Source organism: Plectropomus leopardus, chromosome 20, assembly GCF_026936395.1.
Source record: "Plectropomus leopardus strain MGB_pleo_1.0 chromosome 20, ASM2693639v1, whole genome shotgun sequence".
Classification (NCBI taxonomy): Eukaryota; Metazoa; Chordata; class Actinopteri; order Perciformes; family Serranidae; genus Plectropomus; species Plectropomus leopardus.
Genome location: NC_142195.1, coordinates 19,683,551 through 19,700,580, shown reverse-complemented (window position 1 = coordinate 19,700,580; position 17,030 = coordinate 19,683,551). Strand labels below are relative to the sequence as shown.

At 39.1% G+C, this 17,030-nt stretch overlaps 1 protein-coding gene across 10 annotated transcripts in view; it reads right to left on the bottom strand.

Annotated features, from left to right (window-relative positions):
* ank1b (ankyrin 1, erythrocytic b) overlaps window positions 1-17,030 on the bottom strand; it is a 139,147-nt gene that overhangs the window by 71,247 nt on the left and 50,870 nt on the right. The window lies entirely within an intron of this gene.

The following is a 17,030-nucleotide window of genomic DNA, read 5'->3' as shown; positions in this document are numbered from 1 at the left end:
TGCTGTCTCTGTGATGACACACTGTTGTAACACTTCTCGTTTCAGCACTGTCAGTTTATCACTTCATCCTCCCCCATCCATCTGTCATCTGTTCATTTTGAGGTGATCCCAGGCCAAGACTGAGGCTGTTGCCATCACCTTTGGGCTTTGGTGCATCGAGTCTGAGGATATTTTACTGTAGGTTGTCAAAATCTTCCATACACATTTGTCTTATTCAATACTATATAGATCAAAAATGTGTACAGCACAATAACGGAAATGTGTATATAGCATACTAGCGTCACGTTTAAGCTGAGTGAACAAAGAGTTAAGTGTTTAATTTTTGATACAGTGTTCATTATTAATGTTCCATTAGTGTACGAACTGCATAAAATACAATAAAAAACATACCTATAGACGGGTGTTGTTCAAACATACATCTGTAAATGTTACTATGCGAAACTCTTGAGACATAAAACAGCACTATAATGCAGTCAGCCTGAGTGATACGTACATGTCTTTATATCTATATCAATATGCAAAGCAGGTGTGCAGAAGCACACAACCTAAGGGCACTTTCATTTCTTTGTACTTCACGCTTATGTCCTTAAGAGAAAGACCCACACATGTTCCACTATAATTACCTCATTCTACTCCACGCCTCATTAAAACATGTTTTACATGCTAAAAATAACACTTGATATAAATTCCAGTGTTACCCTTATAGTCTATTCTGCAGTGGCAGAGCACTGTAAGTCCATGAACAAGGCAAGGGTCTGTGGTTAGTTCACATTATCACATTATCACATTATCTAAACTCCCAACTCGCCACCTCATTTCAATGAGGGGAGGGTGGCAGAGGGGAAGCGGTTTTGAATGAGCCAGTCGGGGTATGAAGCACTTGCCGCCCACGCGCACAGCTTTTGCTCTGCTGCGTTTGAGTTCACAGTGTTGTACTTTTGCAGTTGACGCCTGGGTTCGGCTGGTCAAACAGGAGAGCAGACATCAGAGAGGCAGAAAAGGAAAGACACGATGATAATGTTGGAGTCTGAATACCCGGACTTGTTTAACACAGGACGAGCAACTTGTGATAGCAACTATAAGAAAAACTGGACTTGAAATAATTTTTCCATCAAACTTCAGATAACTGGTAAATTGTCAAAATATTAAGAAATCTTTGGCAATGTCAGTGATTGTCTTGCAAAAGTAGGCAACTACAAGATAGTTTGTACTTGCCAGGGTTCACTGGAGCACCTTCTGTGGCATCATAGCCATGAAACGTGGCAACAGCAGCAGCTTCTAAAAGTGCTTTGAGTTTTTTAAAATTGTGTGCAAATAAACTGAATGCTCTTACAGGCAGACAGTTGTCAGGGCAGTTACTGTGCAGTGGTGTGAGAGCCCCTTTACAAAGAAGCTCCATAGGAAACAGATTTTGTGATTTTAACTGAGTTAGACCAGAAAATATTGTTTTCAAACAGATCAGATCAATAGCTTCATGGATGCTACATTGCTTGTCAGCAAATGGATATTAATTTGGCATGAAGTTAACACACCATTCATAATTTTGATAATGAAAACTTAATTCCTGTTCTTGAAAAGTAAAGTAACAAAAGTAACATGCAAACCGGCTTTAAAAAGGGCAAATTTATGCCCATGCGAGTGGTTCATGCAGATTCCAAAAAAATATTTGGAAAATTAGTCTCAAAGTTTTATTTTTAAAGAAACTTTAAAGTATTAATTTTGAGAATAAGTGTGTAATTGTGTCAGCAAATGTCCCACCAGACCATCTGCTAGGCCAAAGCAATCAACTTAGGGGGAAAGACTGATTGTCTTATCTCTGTCTGAATAATGTGTGAAAAGAGCTCAAGCAAGGATTTGTAAAAAAAAAAAAAAAAAAAAAGTACATAAATGCATAACTTTTTGCCTAAATGCTAATTGACATGGAGTTACAATGAACATTTGTTCTCAGAAAATGAGATGATACAGAAAAGGCATAAAGGCCGAAATTTACTGGGACATTTATATACAGATAGTATTTCATCTCGATAAAATAAAGTATATAAAAAAACAAGGCATCAACATTACAAACAAGATCAAAACTAGATTAGATACCAACAAGTAAACTCAAGAGGGAAGTCACTATAAGGTCACTGCAGTATGACTCAGTAGTTGAGGGCACAGTTGGATGTTAGATGTCAGAGTATCTGTGATCGTGGCCTGGGAGGAGGAGATAGATGGGCTGCAAGGCGAAGGGAGGGGGGGCGGTGTGGGGAGCAGGAGCTGCTGCCCTATCGTGACGTTGACTGACTGACTACCAAATCACCCATGTCATGAATCAGGACTGCAGAGGGCTCTGGAGCTGACACATACTAACTCACACAAGCACACTGACAGGCCCAAGACAAATGCACACAAAAACACACAGTCTTAAGCTGCATGTGAGTGCACGTGCACCTGAAGAAAAAAAAAAACAGACTTACACATTTTATTAAAAACATACAGACCTGTGCGTTCAGTTCATGTGCAGACGTGTAAGCATGGACACATACGCTAACATGCGACATCATCTTCAGCCCCGCTGCCAACAGGCGGCCACAGAAGCTGACATATGCTCCTCACTGCAGGATGTAAAGACTCAAACAAACACGAGGATGCACGTGTCAGCTCACTGCTCGCAGCACGCAGTGGATACAACAAACGCAAATCAAGTCACAGAGATCCGCATGAATACTGGTTGAATGGTGTCCAGCTCATGAGCCATGACGTCCCTCCTACCCACACAGTTTAATCAAAATGCTCCATGCTTGTAAATAAATATTTCCCTCCAACACAAATGCAAAATAACAGCATTACACACGTATACCACACCCAGCACTAAAAGCTTATCTGCTAGCAGCTTTTACTGCACCGCTGGAGATGGGAATCCCTGTAATATCGCTCACTCTCAACAACAATCTGGGGGGAGATACACAATGAGGGAGGATTGATGGATCTCAAACCAGAGCAGTTTTCTCTCTTTGCAACAGAGAGAGTACATCAGTTATATTGTATATAGTATTGTTGTCTTTGTTCCAAGCTGTTAGGCCCATTTATGTGTAAAAGAGCCAAATTCCTTGTGTGTGTACACATACTGGACCAATACAGGTGATTCTAATATGTGATAATATATTTGTGCATGTCATAAGCCATCAGAGCAGCACATGTAAGTGGAGCCATTGGTTTTATCGTTTGCCCTTTTGTGTCTTTCTATATGTCTGATACATTGACTGTATAAAAATAAAGGACATAGCCACCATGAAGTCTAGAGTCTGGTATTTTAGTATTTGACATCTTGGATGTTTGCCTTTGACTATGCATATCTTGAAGTCTTAATAAAATTTAAATGACCGAGTGATATGGAAATTCATCCATCCTACAGTACTGTCATCACCAGGTAAATTATATAGAGGGACCACAACTTTTGGTTGTAAATTTGGGCATTGTCACATGGACCCAAAGGACCCAAAGTAGAAATACTCTAAATCCTCTGTCCTCACAAAACTGATGAACATTATGTACATTATGTAAGAATATAAGAGAGCACTGCATAAAGAAGCTGGTAGAACAGAGGTGTAACGTGTACCTTTTGTTTTTTTTCCCACCACTCAATAGTAGGGACAAAAAGACCTTTCTGCACATTTGTTATGTTATTATTTTTATTAATGTGAACAAAAAGTGGATAGTGCTGCTAATTGTGTTAGTGGTTTTCAAAATCAAACTTTTTTTTTGACATTTTTCAAAATTTCTAGCGAATTGTAACAACACCTTGATAATACCGATGGCTGTGATATTTGTGGTCATTATAAACGTGATATGAAAATGTTTGTACTCATTAAGTACAGATAATAACAAGAAAAATTTATATAAGGAATATGAAATACTGACATATGTTTGCATATCTGTGTGTTTGTGTGTGTGTGCATATATGTGGCAGCGGCATGCTGTGTCCGCCCCACTGTGTCTGTCTGTGTCAGTGACAGCAGGTCATCACTAATCACCCAGTGGGTGCAGAGTCATACCAGGGAGCCACATGCTGAGAGAGGGATGAAGGCAGAGATCTGCTGATGGAGGATGAAGGAGAAAAGTCATACAGGACGAACACAAGATGAACTAGAAGACTAGATCACAGGAGGGCAGGGCTACCTCCAGCTATTATTGTGAGTTCTACACACTATGAGTACTACTTCTAAAAATAACAATGACACAGCAAAAGCATTAACAGTGTTGATGCCTGCCTTGCTATACTTAATGCACAAGAATGAGCCTGTTGTTTTAAAAGAAGTTATTAAAGCTGCACTGGTATTTTAAAGGTAATACTCAGAATGAAATGTAGTGAATACAACATCAAATTAAAATGTAATTGCTATTAGGGAACATTATCTCCACTTATAAACCCAGAACCACAAAAAAAGGCAAATCACCTCAAACATGTCAGCATAAGAGAATAATGGTATTATCTCCAGCCACAAATTGCTATCGCTGGTCTGATGGATTTCACAGGATGGTGACCACTCCCTGAGGCCGGTCGATAAAGCCAACTCCTTATGATTCAGCATTCTGTGCAGGTTCACGGGGGGGCGTTTTAGCCCACGAGAAGCTATTCATCAATGCGACAAACACCTGATACCAGGGTCAGACCTGAAGGTCCGCTAGGGGTTAACACATAACCTGTCAATTTCAGCAAGCAAGTGGCTTGTCCCTGGAGGCCAGCTAACTACAGTTTTCAATACAGTCCAGATTAGAGAAATGAGTCAGAGAGAGACAGAAAAAATAAAGGAAACTGGAATACTAAATGAATTCTGATCTGAAGTCATTAACATAATGAAAAAAGGGTTGTGAGCCAGAGCAGACAGTATGATAATCGCAGTGACTAAACACACACAAAATGTAAGATTTTTTGAATCAACCAATGTCTGGATTAACCCATTTGTCTAAACAACTCATCAAGACAGTAAAATGCCATCACTGCAAACATAAACCCGACAGCTGTTTAATTCTTTTGTATCTCTAAAACACCAGGTTTTCATTTCCACTGATGCGAGTTTCCTAATATACCCAAAAGAGAACACACTGCACCTTCACAATAAACTCACAAATATGCATTATGAGGCTTTCTGAAAACAAAAGCTGGGGAATGAGGACGCAAAGTGGATAGCAGCATGTCTGTGACACACGTCACATGATGCCACAAAAGAGAAGTCACTGAGTTCTATCTAAAGCCATAATAAACCTCATGCACCAGGGAGAGCTAAAAATATGGGCTAGACAAGCTGACACACTGCATTTGCAGAAAGCTGTGCTTCGAACAGAGCGCCATCAATCATCCTCATCATTCACTAGCTGCTGATGCTCGTTGTCTGCGCTGTGTATCAAACACGTGACATTTATACACAACTGGCATGCCAAAAATGTCTACACATAAAGCATAAATGTCAGGCTTGCACAGGACATAATATTTTAAATCTAACTCCATTTTGGGATAAATTCCCTGCATGTTAAGATGTCTTAAACTTGCATGGGATATATTTTAACACTATTATGGCAGAAGGTGTGCACTTAGGGTCATATTCAGATACATAGCAACCAAGGACAGATTTGCAAACTGAGATTACATGCTGTATTTACAATGCCAAGAGCTGTTTTCCCTCTTTTCCCAGTGGAGCAAATTATAGTGTAATCAATCACTTTAGACTTTCCGCACGGTTCAGTGAGTTCGGTGACTTGAATTCTGATGAAGGAGGAAAAGCCTCAACTCGCTAAGCTATAGGATCAAGGGGGTGTTTTTAATATGTACGCTATGTGCATATTTGAGAGGCGGTGTCTCTGGGTGTTTTGTCCTCTCACCTTGGCCTTCCCCACGGGACTACTGGTGCAGAGCCAGCAACACATCCTGTCACCCTGTCAGTCGGTCATCCCGCCTTAAAACAGCTGAGTCAGACTCTGTGCGTCATTACAATCAGGCCACAATCCACAAATATTTTAGCTTGTGTGTTAGTGTGAGTCATAGATGTCAGACAGGGAACAAAAGTGCAAAAAACTCAAGTGTGTGTATGTGTTTGAGGGAGAGAGGATGTAAAAATTTCAAGACACACATGCAATCAATCAATCAAGTCAGGCGTTGCAGTGATATATGTGTGTCCTTCTGGCACACAGATAAAAAACAAAGTGTGATACTCGGTGATGCAGTAAGCCTCCAACACCATGCTGCTGTTGTGAATGAATCATAAAGTGGATCATACAATAACAGCAGCAAATGATGAGAGACTTTCTCTTACTGGCTTTGCTCCCTGCTGTTGTGACTTTTGTAACAGAAGCCAAAAGGAAGTAAACAAAACAGATGAGACGAAGTCAAGACAAAGACAATTTTCTGACATTAAGTACTTCAACCTAACCTTAGACAACTCTTTTAGGAAACAGGGCAAGTAAAGGGTTGAAAACCTGATGAAATGATCATTCTCCATTCTGTGCCTTTAGAGCACTATTGCATTTCCATCTGTTTCTGCTAACTAGATATCATCTAAATGCTGGAAAACATTTGATGACTCACAGGCTGTTCTGGCAAAACACACTGTTAACATTTATTCGTTATACTACGCATCTAACTCTGTGTTTTGACTGCTAAGGGATGCTTGTCCCACAGATGATTTCTGCTACCTGATTGTTTGCTGGATTTGCCATAATACACAAAACATATTGTAATGCTTGTGCATGACTAACTGCTGATGGATCATGTCCCTGAAAAACATGGAAAAGGAAATAGAGCATTAAAGTTTTACTTTGCTCTTAAACTCATACCCTGCCCTCTAGAGCTGTTTTGGTTTGTGTGTTTGTGTCAAACCGTCACCATGTGGTGGTGGTTTGATGCATGTAGCCACACACAGGATACACAGACTGTAGATTTGAACCAAGTTCATGTGTGCAGGTTCTGCTCAGAAACTTTCAAGTGTAAGCCATTGGCAATGTGCTGAGTTTAGCACAACAAGCTGATTGGAGTGCATGTCAGTCACATTATGACTAGTATGAATAAAACGCTGGAGTTGGAGGACCTGCCTGTTTGACAGCAATGAAAAGTTGTGCATAAGACAAAGAGGTATGTAAGCATTGCTCCACTAATGGAAACCCATCCAACATGCTAACACACATTTAACGGCATCACCCAAATGTGCCGATCACTGGAGCAAAACCAGCTCCTTATCTGTCCTGCTTTCAAGCAGCCCTTAAACGTGAAGGCAGCATAGGATAAAACAATTACTGTAGCAGTTGGCTTTTACATTGGTGAAATAATCCTAAAATTCCTCCTAATGCGCACGTCTTATCTTCTATTACTCAATCTATTTTTTGTTTTCCAATTTTACATTGTAACAGTTTTTGACCTTTGATTTTCAGTTTCAGTCTGTTGTGACCTGTTGCCTACTGGGAAAGTATTTGTTCAGTGTTTGTTAGGGTCAGTTATCTTTTTATTTTTTTCCTATACATGTGCAAAAACAAAACATATAAAATGGTACTGGTGCCTTTACAGTGCATTAACCGATAAAAATAAAGCACTATTTGACAATCAGTTACACTGATAATCTAACACTGGATAACAATTACAGATCTAATAAATGCAAAATAAAGTTTGAGTGGGCATCAACAACTGCAAGACCACCTTAAGAGTCCACCTCACGTGAGCCTGGTCAGATTCCAATGGGAGGCTAGCTAACTGTAAACTAACTTTAGGGCTAACCCACTTTGCTTTTGAAGAAGTGTTTGAAATGTTCCTTACTTTAATAATGGCAATAGTTTACTAAAGTTTCAAGAGGGTGAAATGCTGCCTCAGCCCCCAGAAGGAGAATTTTGTCTGTCATTGACACTTGCAATTGAAAAGAGAAAAAAATGCATGTGGGTTTTTTTCCCTACTGTTCCAAACTCCTTCTGAATCTTGTGCATCGTTACACCCCTGCTGCCTACTATCCCACGTTCTCAGTCTGTCAAATAAAAAGTATCAATGTTGGATCAACTGGCTGTGGTCAATATCAGCTTGGCATTAGGGAAGAGCTTCCTGGGGAGACAGAGGAGTGGATAGAGCCAGGGAGGTGGAAGAATAGAAGAGCGATGGAAACGGTATGCACTGAGTTTTCCGATGAGAAAAATCTCTATGTCAGTTAATGAGGCTGAATATGCACACCATGCAGGGAATTGACATTTGGCATGGTGTGCTGCACGAGCAACACATCCACACCAGTCAATAATAACACTGCGGTAATGCACTCTGCCACGCACGCACGCACGCACGCGCGCGCACGCACGCACGCACGCACGCACACACACACACACACACACACACACACACACACACAGTGGTTAAAGGACTGATTATTTTTGGCTGGTCATGCTCTACTGCTGCCCATATCTGAAAAAAAAGAAGAAAAAACATATCCTGACATTTTAGACTTATTGATACACATTTTCAGACTTTTGAACTGTCTGACTGCTTGATGATGCGTGACATTAATTCTACACTTTTAAAGATGAGAATAAGGGCAAATAATAAACATGTATATTCATTTTTTGTGCCTTTTGGTTTTACAGGGACCGGGCTGACACATTAATTCTCTGCCGAGTACAGCGCCTGAATGATGTTAGAAGTGGCACTGACATGTAAAGTGACTCAGCTTGGCTGACAGCAGCAAGTCAAAGATCCCAGAGAGAAAGCCTTTTAATCGTTCTTGAACCCTATACAGAAATTTGACAAGCTTTTAGGGAGCAGGACTATATGTATGGAGTCTCTTTACATAGGATCTTGGTTTTAGTACTCTGCTGAACTACTTGTCTAAATATAAACTGTATATTGTTCGTTGTCTCAGCTGGGCTTCTTCTTTGCAGAGCAAATCAGTAGCTGAAAAGACAGATTCAGTCCTTTAATGTAATCCAGACTTTTTTTTTTTAGGATTTTAGGATTAGCAATGGACCGATAGCACAATGCTCAAGCACACACAATGACCATGGCAACCATGATACACAAAATAGATGCTATTGAGGCTGTAGTTTGTTGTTACTTTGCTACACACCCCTCTTAAACAGCAAAAACAGTATGCTGGCATGGCTATGCATTAGTTTTGACTTAAAATGCTGTTGGATAGGTCGGTCTCTAGTGATTGCTGAGGGCAAATTGCCTCCCCCTCCCCAGCGGAAATCTGTTAGAGTGAAGGCGATGTCAAACCGAAGACAGAAACGGATTTCGATACGTTGACAATTCTGTTTGATATCCTGACCTTGGAGATGTGATTATTTGCTTCAACACAAACATGTTACTAAGTCAATAAAAATGACAATAAGAATTTTCGGTAAATAATATAACTGTGCTCCCTTTCTGCCTCTACTGTTAAAAATCAAAAGGAATAGCTGTGGTAAAAAAGCAAGAGGCATGAACAAAAGAGAACAGTTAATGAGACAAGAGACGGAGAGGTAAAAGGAGAGCGAGGTAGGGAAGGAAGAAAAAGACAGAAGAGAGCGATGGTAGGATGCATAGAGACAGCTACTGTGAAGAGAAGGGATAAGCAAAGAGACAGCAAGATAGCTGATGGAGAAAAGTGCTGTCTGAGGGCATGGTGAAAGAACAAACAGTTGCTTCACTTTCCCTCCTTCCATCTAGAGTTTAAAATTGAATTAGCAATGAAGTATTTATACAAGTGCAGTGTGCATTTTCCAACTCGATGCCTCTGTACAGTAGACAGCAGAGCAGGATAGTGCAGGGAGACATCCAGCACTGTTGATTGGTTGCTTTTCTCTTTCTTCGACATACATGTCAGGGGCATAATGACGAATACACAACCAGAAACAGCCGACAGCAGATCAAACCCACTAAGGGAGGGGAAAGAAAGAATTACAGTGAAAGAGGAAAAAGTAGCAGAGGGATGAAGAGGATTTAGAGTTGACCGAGGAGAAACACTCAGTTTGAGTTTGCTTCCGGCTGTCTCCCCTTGCTGTCGTGTTCCCAGCCCGGCTGCCATCAACGAGTGCTGATGCAAGCTCTCTCAGATCAGAGGGTGTGAAGTGATATCAGTGAATGAATGGCAGCTGGTTTTGGCAGGGATGTTTGGAAACTGCTGACAATAAATTTTGTTGTTTTCAGTTGTTTCACCACATGAAAACCAATACTGTTTATAGTATGTGTTCCTCTTTAACTGAATTACAAATCATTCAGGATGTGTCCGTGTATGTGTGTCTGTGTGTGTGCTCTGTCCACCAGCATAGATTGGTTTTTGAGAGATGAGCCTAAAGAGAGAGGAGCCATTATATCTGCCATCAGGTAGCAATCCCAGTGACACATGACACCCTTCTCATTCTGCAGATTTACACATATACGCACGCACGCACGCACGAACGCATGCACGCACAAAACTAATTAAACTACCTACACACATGTATGCCTCAAAGGGTGAAATAGGGGTGACACTACTTGTCAAAGAACACTTACTTCCAGTGCATCGAGTAATTAGCATTTTTCAAATCATTCCTCGCTTTCTAATCCCCAAATGTCAAATTAACTGCTACATGGGTGAAATCACTAATCAATGAATTTAACAGTCATATCCAATGACATGGAATGACCTCACTGTCACAGCTAATAATCTAAGCCTGGTATATTAATAATAATATGCATGATTAACATGTAATATGTCAACAAAGGAACTTTCTAAAAAGTCTGGAAAAGTGTGCATATAGAATTTTCAAAGAGGTGTTGCAGTATATTGTATGGGTGCGTTCATCCTGGAGTTGAGCCAAATACTTGATGAAAAGAGTATATGGTACAGATAATGTAGTTTTTACGAGTATGAGTATAATCCAAGTGAAACGTGTCAATATCTGTTATTGTAATGAAGAAAAATCCTCATTTGGGCAGCTCTGTCTAATCTCTTACTTTTGGTCAAAAACATTCTGAAGCTCAACTTGGTGGCTGTTCTGCAAACAGTTTTATATTAAATAACAAATACAGCAACCTCTGATCTACCTTTATCAACTGCAGGCTTAAAATAACTACCTATAAGTACTGATTAGTTATCAGAAGTTCTGGTTTAAACTCTTTAAACAAATACAGATGCAGATAATGGTGTACTAACTTATCCTTAGTCCATTCACATTCTACTATTAGACTTAATAGTTATCATAAAATCAATCTCAAGTCAGTTTGGAGCATGTGACAGTTATAAAGTTACATATACAGCTGGGTATTAATACTCAATACTTTTAAGGTGTCAGAGAAAAAAGGCATCAAATTAATTACTTGATTGTTATTGGTATTACTTTGAGGGTACCCGTACTGTAACTTTTTGAACAATAAACAGCCCTAGTTATACACTACATTCCCACTAGGGGTTGACCGATATTGGGTTTTTAGGGCAGATAACAATATCAATACCAATTATTAGAAGTTAATTAGACTGATAACCTACAACTGGAACAGATATGCATTTACAATAAAAATGAAAATCCTTCTGTCAATATTTAGAATTTGGAATATAACAAACTCCAACACAAAACTTTGCTTAAATGCCATTAGCAAATGTTTACTCAAAACTGGAACTTCGGACATCATATACTGCAAATTCCCAGCAACTTTTTTATCAAGTCAAGTGAACATTTTAATAAAAATAAATAAATAAAAATAGCTCCCTCAGGTTTTACAAAGTAAAAGTTCCTCCCATAAGGACACTGTCTTTGCACTTTTTAATTCATCATTAAAATAAAATGCAGATACAGATAATCTGCAAAATACCAAATATCGGCCCCAGTAATCTGTCTACCCCAAATTCCCACTATACCAAATCCTGGATTTTTGATCATGCATTGTGTCCATTAGCCAGCACACAGACTGAAAAAAATGTGTTTAGGCCAGCAGAGGAAAGTGATGGAGTCAGGGTGTGCCTGAAAGCGGCTTCTTCAGTGCATTAGTGGGCTCCTGCAGGCCACATGATCCATGTAGACCTTGAGGAGCACTAATTCCATTACATAATGCCCAACTCCAGCTCCGAGTATATGTGTGTGGGTGGGTGTGTGCTCTTCGTGGGCATATCAGTGTGTGTGGCATTGTGCCAGTCCGTATCACTTTCGCTCTTCCTCTAATGATTCTTAGGAATTAACAGTGCTCAGATACTGATTTTGCTAATGACCTGTGATAAGTTAACTGCATCTTTAGTACTAGCTTTATAGTGTATGCAGGTCAATTGTGTTAATTAGATCAGTTTCATAATTTTTGTTTTTTTAGATTTCTCTTTTGATGTGGAATGGAGCTGCGTGGGATAAAAGGACACAACTACATTTATTGCAAATACACAAAATTGCTCTCTGACTCGAGTTTTCTTGTTGTGGTCTCATTAGAAGCCCTGTGAGTTGAAATTAAACTCAGCATCTACATAAATCTGGGCCAGTGCACAGCCGTTTGAGAGTGTGGCTAGAGCAACAAGCTCTTTCCCCTCCAGCATTTCCTGTCTGGCTAGTGATCAGTGCAGCAAGTTAGAAGTCTCATCGCCAAGCAAGGCATGCCCTCGTCTGTGTCCCGTCCCTTCATCATCCTGCCACGTGCAGTGTCACAGCGTAATCACCATGGTAACATCAGTCACTTCATATGGCCTGCTGACTGACCCCAGGGCCACAATAAACTTTGCTAAAAGATTTACAGCTGTTACCCCTCCCTCAGCGTGCCAGGGTTTCACTTCGGTTGGCCTTGCTAACAATGTTGATGGATGCTCTGACTAGCAGGTACAGGCTGGCAGATGAGCTGTGACACACGAGGAACTCGACGACTGCACATTGATCTAACAGGCCATCAGCACAGTGATTCTGACCTCAGCAGTTGTTGCTATTGTTGAAAAACAATGGCATAACTACTATTTATATGTGAAATGCAATAGTGGTATATGTGCTGTGACACAAAATTCACACAAAAATAGGATTTTAGCCCCACATTTTATCAGAGGTTTGAGGATGGCATCTTAAGTCTCATACCTGGATAATCTAAACACAACACAAAGATGTTGTGTAGGAGATGGTTAGACTCACATTTTTGTCATTATTATTCAGTTAATAATTCAAAAACACAGTTCAAGCAAACACTAAGATCATGGAAACTTCTGTGAAAAATTCCATTTTTGTACAGATTTATGTATTTTGAGAAATTGCAATGAGGTTGTAAGATAATTGGATCTTTTCTTATGTAGTGTTTAAGAATTTTTATGACTGACTTTAATGTTATATTGCTTGCCAAATAGACCAGGGTTCCCCACAATTTCATTTATTTGTGGCGGTTTGCCAAGATAACAACATCTGCTGCCATGTATTGATTTCTTATCTTTTATTTTTGGAGCTGGACCATTCACATGGAGTGCTGTTGGAATGTATATGGTTAGGGCAGGGCTGGGCCATATGGATAAAAATCTGAGGTAGATTAAATTATAATCAAAATAATTTAAATAACTAAAACAAATAGCCAAAGAAATATTAATTCTGGTCAGTCCAACTCTATTTGCAGATGGTCTACAACATTTTGTAAGTGTTTTAGCTACATTGCAAATTGAATAAATAGAAGAAATAAAAATCTCAACTGTGGTCAGTATTTTCTATCCAAGTTTTACACCCACAGTCTGCAATTTTTGCTGTTTCTCAGTCAAAACAATAACAAAAGATGGACTCCGATCACATCCTGAAGTAACAATGAAATCTGTTTGATATGACTCAGACAGAAATTATGTTTACAGATGAAAAAATGTATGAAAGTTTTATTCACTTTACTTAATCTGAGGGAAACATTGTAGTTCACTTCATCAACCTGAAGTGCTGCTATGAAGATATTTCTAGAATATAAAGTTAATAAGATTAGTGTGTTTCTACATGAAACACTCACATTTTTCTTTTAGTCCATTCACTAAAGACATTATTTTACCAGAACTTCAGGTACACAGCTAGAATGGTGCCAAAGTTTTGCATTAATGGAGCGAAATGACTTTCCTGATATCTATCAAAGGTGTCTGACAAGGCATGCTTATCTAAAATCACACTGATCTCCTGATCAAAATATGTGACAGAGTTGAGTCGTAGATAAGCCCTCAGAGAGGTCTGATAAATATCGACCATCATGCTTCTATTCTGGATTCTTCCTGTGTTGTTCGAGCAGGTACGGATGCAGGCCAACATCAGATACAGTATCAGAGCAGGTGCTCAGCAAGCACACAGTAGTGGTGTGTAGATAGATGGGTAGCTCTGGTCTCAGATGCAGTGTAATCCTAGGCTGGCAGGTAAATATAGCCTGTGGCTGCTTCGCGCTGGGCTGAGTGCTGCTGTGCTCTGCTCGACCTTGGCTCATCCTGCCCTCCCTTTCCTCAAAGGGGATGAAAAGGCACCAGCCCACACTATCACGCTACCTATTACTGTTCTCAGCCAAATCATATATGCATGTCATGAATCTAAAAATGTTTACAAGAATTGATCCAATGTAAAAGCTTTCACCATACCCCGCACCACCCTGAAACAGTACTCAGTATGACTCAACAAAAACTGATATCAAGTAAAAACCATACGTTATTAAATGTCCTGTTTTATAACACGACACAGACAGCATAGTTTTGTATAGCTGCAGAGTTAAGCCTTACTGCTTCCATCAACACTGTCTTGTATGCAGTCATTTTTAGAAAACAAGCTATGATAAACCTATTGTATAACTGTCCAGCACCAAATGACCATTATCTTGTGTAGCCATTATCTTGTGAAGCATATTGAACGTGCAAGCTAAACACAAAGACACACTGAGTTGGTAGCAACAAAAAATAATCTGAAAGTGCAATGAAAACTCGAATTATGTTTCTCATGTTGCTGTAAACATGGCTCCGAATGAATGCAAATGTTGCTCTTTGTCTGCTGTGTGTATACATAGGTTAACATAACGTAACGCATCTGTCTGTCAACTAGTTTTGATGTTTTTCTACCTGCAAGTGGCAAAGCAATGTATGAATGTAAAGGGGAACTATATTCATCTTCAAAACTGCATGCATGCTATTCCAATGGTCTAAGAGCATCAGAAAATATTCATACACATGAACAGCTCTCTCAAATCCAAAAACTAGAGAGCTAAAACTCAAATTTATCATGTCATGGGGTTTAAAGCCTGGAGGTGTTCCAATGATAATGAATGGGAAAGATGCTATGATGGCACTAACAGCACCCACAGGGATGTTCTGAGTTTATGGGTACATTTTTTGTTTCAGAGCTGAGAACACTACAATAAATTAAAGCTAATTTGGGTATAAAAAAGCAAACAAACATTCTGTTCCACAAAATCAGTGTCCCATGCATTGTCTATGGGGAAGCTTGAGACTTTATATTTAATGACATCAGAAGTTTTACACTTATTCTCTGGTTTCTGACTTTAAGAGAGAGTAGCTCATGCTCAAATATTAATAAATAAATTATAAATAAATTAACAAATATTGAATGAACTTCCCTAGTCCATGAAAACAATATACTGGAATTCTTAAATTAGCTGGTGTTACTCCTAAAAAAAAGTGAAATGATTAATGACTATAAAATTAAAAAAAATAAATAAATAACCGTATATATATATATATATATATATATATATATATATATATATATATATATATATATATACAGGCTCGTGCACATCTATCTAAACAAAAACACAGGTGAGCCCAAGAAAAAAAATGCACAAAGGACAAATCAGACACATTAGTCCAATGGATTCTAGGACATGTCCTTAACTCCACTCTTATGGGCACAAATAAATATACTCCATTTACACCCCCTCCCTACTCAAATACACTGAATCAAAGTATTCATACCACCTCCTTTGTCGAATCTGGGACAGCATATAACACTGTGGTTAAACACAGTAGACTCGTAACCGTTTGCAATGGTTTGACACTTAGTTTACAAAGAAAAAGGTCGCAAACTGTCAAAGATGGTAGCCGAGTATAAAGGTGATACAAGTCTTGAATCAGAGTTGCCTTATGTGCACCAAAAGCAGTAGAAAGTGTATAAATATCTGTTAAAGATTTGACTCAGGAGTCATAGTCTATGCTTCCATGTGTTATTCTCTAGGATTATTGTAGTTTTGAATTTCTGTGACCAGAAGTCAGTCAGTTAAAATAAAAATATTCATGCAGTTCAAGTAATGTGTGACTCAGTGTATGATTTGACTGCTTTTTGAATGATTAGATACAAGAACTGAACTGAATTACCTTTTTTTGCATACAAATAGCCAAATGAGGACTTATTTTCTCCTTGTCTAAAACATATCTGGAATTATATAGTTATGCAGATGATACGACTATTAATTACCAAAGTTAGGCATTACTGAGAAGTATTTCTGTCGTCACTGTCCCATGTGTTGTTTTATGCAAGGACAATAGTGGGCAGAGAGGCAAAGACAGAGGGAGAGAGACAGAAGAGAATTTGGCTAATTAGGGTTGGGTATCCATAAGGTTACATAAAAGTGGAATGAGATACCCTGAAGCCCTGCTATTTTACTCACGCTCACACAAACGCTATGTGAGTGCATGTACACATACAGCTCCTCTGAAAACACGAGCAAGTACACACACAAAGTATACACACGGTCCATTAGCAGATCTTTGGATCCATTTTAATAAGTGCAGGCCTGAAGGAAGTGGGGAAATGTACAAGCCTAAGGAGCCTCATGCTGAGGTACAACAATAAAAGGTTTCATGTCCCAGATAAGTCCATCCCATCAGTTGAAGAGAAGGAAAAATTAACCCCAAAAAAATCACTAGCACATTTGAAGATGACCAAGCATTCTCATGTCCTTCCTCCTTCATATTATTCCATTCCTCTTATAAATTATGACAATTTATATTTCACCACAGCCATGTTGTTATTTTCCCTGGATCAAGTATTTACTACTGGTATGCACTACATCCTAGCTAACTGTGGTCCAAGTAAATGTTTGTTTCAAACTTTTAGTTGTTTGCTACACTGGAATTCAAATTTGCAAGCCTGTT